This window comes from Marmota monax, unplaced genomic scaffold (genome assembly GCF_021218885.2).
Source record: "Marmota monax isolate L192 unplaced genomic scaffold, Marmota_monax_Labrador192_F-V1.1 WCK01_AAM20220418_F8-fsc00080, whole genome shotgun sequence".
Lineage (NCBI taxonomy): Eukaryota > Metazoa > Chordata > Mammalia > Rodentia > Sciuridae > Marmota > Marmota monax.
The window spans coordinates 3536888-3542887 of NW_026694750.1; the positions used below are offsets into that span (position 1 = coordinate 3536888).

The 6000-nt window shown below is 54.3% G+C and overlaps 1 long non-coding RNA gene and 1 other non-coding gene across 2 annotated transcripts; both read right to left on the reverse strand.

The window, feature by feature from the left end:
* Nucleotides 1-122: 122 nt before the first annotated feature.
* Nucleotides 123-5570, reverse strand: LOC131423414 (uncharacterized). Its single transcript, XR_009224932.1, has 2 exons — nt 2892-5570; nt 123-2438 (listed from the first exon to the last, which is right to left on the reverse strand). It is a non-coding gene; the product is annotated as an uncharacterized LOC131423414 (long non-coding RNA).
* Trnae-cuc (transfer RNA glutamic acid (anticodon CUC)) lies at nt 595-667 on the reverse strand. Its single transcript has one exon. It is a non-coding gene; the product is annotated as a tRNA-Glu (tRNA).
* Nucleotides 5571-6000: the final 430 nt, after the last annotated feature.

The window sequence follows — 6000 nt, forward strand, 5'->3', positions numbered from 1 at the left end:
AGTACCTCATTGTTTACTTAGCTTTTGTACTTATATTTTTCAGAGGAAAAAATACTACTGTAAATTGTAAATAGTCAATACATAATGGTATTGTACACGAATCTGTGACTGGCAGTGTCATCTTGGAGGAACAGACAAATAAAGTTTATTTACTATGTAAAAAAAATAATAATAATAATTTAAAAAGTACATTTGGAAAGAAATCACACAACTTAAAAAAAAGCAATGGCATGATAAACACAAAATTTAAACTTGTAGTTACCTCTGGGTTCAGGGGAGTGAGTGGAGAAGGCTCAGAACCGTCTTTGCCAAGTGTTTGACGTAGGGGCAAGTTATGGGTGAGTTTTTCCTGCTCTGAGTGTTGGGTCCAGGACTCCAATTATAGACTCTTATTCCTGTAGGTGTTACATTTGATATTTTTAAGTATCAGTATTATTTGAATATATCAAATATCAATATTATCTGAATAATATCTTCTTAAAAATACTGAAGGAAATGATCACTTTAAGGTGGGAAAATTTAAAAGGGATTCTTGGAAGAAGGCTTACTGGAATAGAGGAAAGGGACATGAGCTTTTCTTTCTTCCTTTCTTTTTGGTGGTGCTGGGGATCGAACCCAGGGCCTTGTGCATGAGAGGCAAGCACCCTGCCAACTGAGCTACATCCCCAGCCCAGGACGTGGGTTTTTATGGACAGATGATCAGCAACAGAGATTTTGGTGGCATCCCAGTTCTGCAATTGGCAAGCCCACAGAGGGGGAACAGAGCCCTTGTGACCGAAGCCCTTGCTCATGGCCGATCCTACCCAATCTTGCTTCTGTCTGGAGGTCTAGCTCACCGGGATGGTTGAGCACCTGCAGCAAGAAACGTACAGCTCTGACATCTCTCCAAGGGCCAAGCATTTCTGTGGAGGCTGGTTAATAAACACACGCTCCATCTGTCTGGATTCCACAGCTAGATCAAACAGAACTTCCCCAAATAAGGCGTATTTTCTCTCTCAGGTCATTATGAGTTAAACTTCAAGTCCTTGGGGAAGACATTCCAGTCATGCTCGGTGCGTACAAGTGCGTACACATCATGAAAGCGTTTGTGTGGTGTTGGCGCAAAGAAACTGTCATTCTTTATAACGCACGTAGGATTATTAATTGTGGCTGTAGAACTATTAATTGGTGTTGGCATTTGCAGCAAAGCACTTAAGAAGAGCAGAAGTCCTAGAATCTAAGCCTGTGAGACCTGCAGGGGTTGGCTGACGTTGGCTAAAGCAGGCAACCATAAAGCATGAAACACAAGCCCTGGACAGTCCGTTACAACTTCAGACGTGTGAGTTCATATTCCTTTGACTCTGTGACAACATGGCCAAAGCTTTCTTTGCTTGTGGGTCTGCTAACTGGAGGTAAATTGCTTTTTTGTACAGATTCCCCGATGCTGCATTGTCTGCAGGCCCACAATAACCAGGTTTCTCAACAGGCTCCTGTCAACATCCCTGACACCCATTTCTTGCTCCCCACACCCCAGCCCCACTGACCTTAAATCCTAAAACACACCAGACTCATTCCCACCTCAGGCCCTTTGCACGAGCAGCCCCTTCTTCCTGGAAGGCTGTTTCTCAAATCATCGTGTGCCTGGAATCTTCTAGTCGTTCAGTTTACACTTAAAACAACGGAGATCTTCCCACCCCATCAACCTGAAGTAACCATACCTGACAAGGTCTAGCTCTTAGTTTGTCCATGTGCCTTCTCCTTCTAGAATGTGATAGAACAGGGGTCACGGGGTCTGGTTTGCCATCCCCACGTCTAGTGAAGGGCACTTCAGTGAAGTCTTGCAGATGAGGCACCACCGCCGAGTGGAGAGACGGCGGAGTGGGTTGGCGTGTTCCCGTGACCCTGCACACCGGGCCCTCCCTCCCCGAGGACAGGTGCGTATTTCTCTCCACAGCCTTTGAGTCAGCTCTGGGCTTCTCGTAGGCGTCACGGTGCACACGTCATTTATCCGAGTTACATCTGGACCGAGACTGATCTCATAGATGGCGAAGTGAAGACCGCTCCTCCAGATTCTTACTGAAGTTGCCAAAGGACACTTTAACACACACACAGTCACCGTCTGTGGCCGGGTGGACAGGCTCGAGATGCTGGAATCCATCGATGCTCAAGTCCCTTGGATTAATGGATATAGTGTTGGCACACGACCTACGAGTTCCCGCCGCTATTCGTTAAGTCATCCTGGGTTGTGTCATTCCCAGTGCCGTGTGCGTGCTGGTAGATCCCTGTTACGCTGGGTTGTTAGGGAATAATGACAAAAAACAAAGTCTGCACGCGCTCAGTACAGATGCGATTCTTTTCCTGATATTTTTGACCAGCGTTAGGTGGGTCCCTGGACGGGCGCCCGTGGATATGGAGGGAGGGCCGACCCTCTCACGGACTCAGTTCCAGCTCCTCGTTACCTGTGGATCAAGCCCATGACGTCGGCCACATGGTTCTCTGCAAGCTGCCCCCCCCGTCCCCCACCCCACTAGCTTTGAGCCCGCTCTGTGACTCTGTGGAACTTCTCCCTGTTCCCTGCGGGTCTGGGCTCTTTCCCTTCTCCCTGCCCCTGTCTGTCCCTGTCCTCTTTGCTCCTGCCATCTGCAGCCCCCTGGGGAGCCCGGGCTCGCTCACTGACGGCCCTGCCTGGTGCTCCCTCAGCCGAAGGCCCTGGTTGGAGAGCAGCGCGGAGCCCTGTCCGAGGGTCCTGGGCCATCTCCTGTCTTCCTCTTCATTCCTCCCCCGGGAAGTGCTGAGCCAGACCTCCAGGTGACACTCCAGGTGACAACCTGAACTGACTTCAGTGAGCGGTCCACCACCATGGGCCAATGTGGAGCAGGGACTTTGCTGAGTCTTGAGTCCCCACAACTCACCCCTGGCCATGGCTTTGTGACCCGGAGGCCTGAGATCTGCTGGGGTAACGCCATCGATGGGGCTCGGGGTCTTCCGACAGCTCCTGCATGGGCTCCTGGTCCAGCTGGAAGCTGCTGCTCAGACCCAGCGTGACCCTGGCCACTGCTAGTGCATAGGGAGGCTTCCCTGCACACCCTCTCCCGGTCCTGGGGCTCTGGGCTCCCTTCGGCTTGCTTGCTGGGCAGGGAGCCGTCCTCATCTTGTCCTGGAGCCACCCTCCACCCCCACTGCAGCCACAGTGACCATCAGGATGCTGGAGGACTGATGGTGCAGACGGTCTGCAGACCAGTCACAGTCCAGGGGCAGGTGGTGGCCGGGCATCAGAGGGGTTGCCCCTTCCACATTCTTGACCAGGTTGAGTCTGAATAGGAGGAGACTTTGGCCCTGGTCACTTCTTATTTTATTTTTGTTATGTTTTTAATTAAATCGCCTCGGTCGCTGACACCCTGGAGAGACGGGGAACCGCCGCCTTGCAGTTTGTTAATGATACACCATCTGTTTGCTCCCGGTGGTCACATGATCTTTGCTCTGCAGAACATCCTGTCTCACTGGCCTAAACCAGTTTGTGGGTGAAATGCTGGGGACGATGCCAGAAGCTTCCTCTCCCTCTCTCACACACACTCTGTCCTTTCTCCTCCTGTTTCTTCTGCTCATCGGAGGATGAACCGTCCCCCCAGACGGGGCGGGTTTTGCACCGGCTGTTGATGGCATTAAACCCCACGTCTCCATTGCAGTCTTTCAGCCTGACTTCAAGAGTCACCAGCCAAGACCACAGCCAGCCAGGCGGCGACGGCTCTGAGAGGGGGAGGCAGAGGCCAGGAAAGGCCCCCCCGGAGCCTGGGGGCACCCCTCAGCCAGGCTCAGAGGGAAGCTGGGACCCCTCCAGGGCAGAGGAGGAAGCCACAGTGACCTGGCCACTGAGTGTTGCGTGACTCATTTTCTCTACCTATGAAATTCCCCATCACTGACTCATCTCACATGACGGCCTCGATCAGATCTCTCAAGAGTGTCCGTCTCAGGAGCTTCCAAGAGCTTTCGATTTCATCCACTTCAAAGAAGAAGAAATAACAGAGGCTGACCCTCTGGTGGAAAATTCCACCTCCCTCCCGGAAGCGCTCTCTCATGACGTGCAGGTGGGGTGGGGGACTCGGAGAAGAATGAGACCCTGGAGGGACTGTGCTATGGGACAGGAGATGCAGGCTGTGAAATGTCACTTAAAAAGCTTTCGGAAGTCCAGCACCCCCCAGTGTTCAACACCCCCAGACGCCGGCTTCATGGCCCGGCCCTGCCAGGCCAGGCCTCAGCCACCATGTGGTGGCTAAGGTGACGCGCCACCATGGTTGGAGTTTGTCCTGGGAGTGCCCTTCTGAAGGGACCAGGAGTGCAGGGGGCGTTCTGGGTAGGGTAGGAGGAGAGGGCTCAGCCCAGGATGCCCACAGGGGAATCTCGACAGAGCAGGGGTGCTGCCCAGGACTGTGGGCCAGGCCCCCTGCACGCTCCCCAGGCTCCTCCCGGAGGCCCTTCTCCTCTCCGATGGGATTTCGCCTTTTAATGTCACTGGGGAAGTGGGGTCGACAGTTATCTGATGACCACCTCCTCCTCAGGGGCCTGAGCGGCTTTAGGATCTGGGTGTGCGCGTGTGTCTTCATGCCAACACACGCGTCCTCTGGTGGGGAGCGGGCTCCTGTGTGTGATTCGTCCCGAGGTGCCTCACACTGGAGTTCGTGAAGTACGTCTCCAGTCAGCAGAGCCAATCGCCCGGAGCCTCTTATCACCCTCGGATAGGAGTCTGCAGCCCATAAAACGCAGCACACAGAGAAAACATCTGCACCTGCGCTTCTTGGCCCCAGAGAAGGTTCTTTAGTCATCTGTGGGTGAAGCGTAGCCATGGTTCTTCCCCTCGGTCCCTGGAAGCCCAGAGCAGCATCTGGACGGACAGCCGCAGGGGCCTGCTGGGATTGGGCTCCTCTGGTTTGCTGTGGGCCCCACGAGTCAGATGGCAACGAGGGTTTCCCTGGACAAGCCACGGGGACGCTCGTCTCAGTGTTTTCCTGAAATGCCGCCCGAGTGAGGAGACAGTTTTGGTCCCCTGACTCATGGGTACGGAGGCCATGTGAGTCCATGGAAGGGACAGAGAAGAGTGTGGCCTGTGTTGGGGGGACAAGGACACTTTTAAACTCCTGCTAAGGATCTTGGTCCGGCTTCACCAGAAGCACTCGGTCATTAGGTCTTGGTCTTGGTCTTTGTGCACAAAGCACAGTGACATGCTGTCACTGCGTCCTGGAGGTGACTCTTGGACAAGGACGTAGGTCACATAAGGTGCCCTGACCATTATTCTGCTGAGGACACCTGACTGCTGATGCCCTCCTCTCATCCATGCACCAGAATTGGATGATTTTGTGATCCAAACAGAGCAGAAATATCTCATCCCTGTCCACAGCAAAGAAAAAGCTACAGACGAGGGACGCTGCATGTCCCCGGAACTAGAACGATTCGCTGGGGAGGCCTCCTCCCAGGAGGGGGATTCGGAACGCTTACCTCGGAGCGGTTTTACCCTGGAAGAAAAACGGGGACGTGTCTTTGCAAGGAGCGTCCCCCCCAGCTCCCTGGGCAGCCTGCTGCCCGCCAGTTCTTCCGGGCCCTCGCTCCCCTGATCCTCTGCCCCCCAGCCCCACCCATCCTGCAGGACCCAGGTCAATCCACCTCCTACAGCATCGGGGTCACTCCCGTCCGGTGAACTCCCACAGGACAGGCCAAATCAGGTCACGGTTCCTACGTGGCATAGCCAACGTGCTCTGGAAGGTTCCAGTTGGCAGAGTCTCCCAGGCAGAGGGAGGTGCCATCTGTCATCCACTCCCTGCAGCCGCGGCGCCACGGGGGAGGGAAGGAGTCCTCGGGGCGCCTGCCCTCAGAGGTCCCAAGGTCCTACTCACACTGTGTGGGTCAAAGCCAGCTGAGCAGCTGCTGTAGTCACCGGGGGACCCTATAGAGAGCGTGGGGAGGGAGGAGCCCGACAGCTCCTTGGAGGACAGTAATGGCCACTGGGGAGAGCCAGCCAGCCAGCCATGC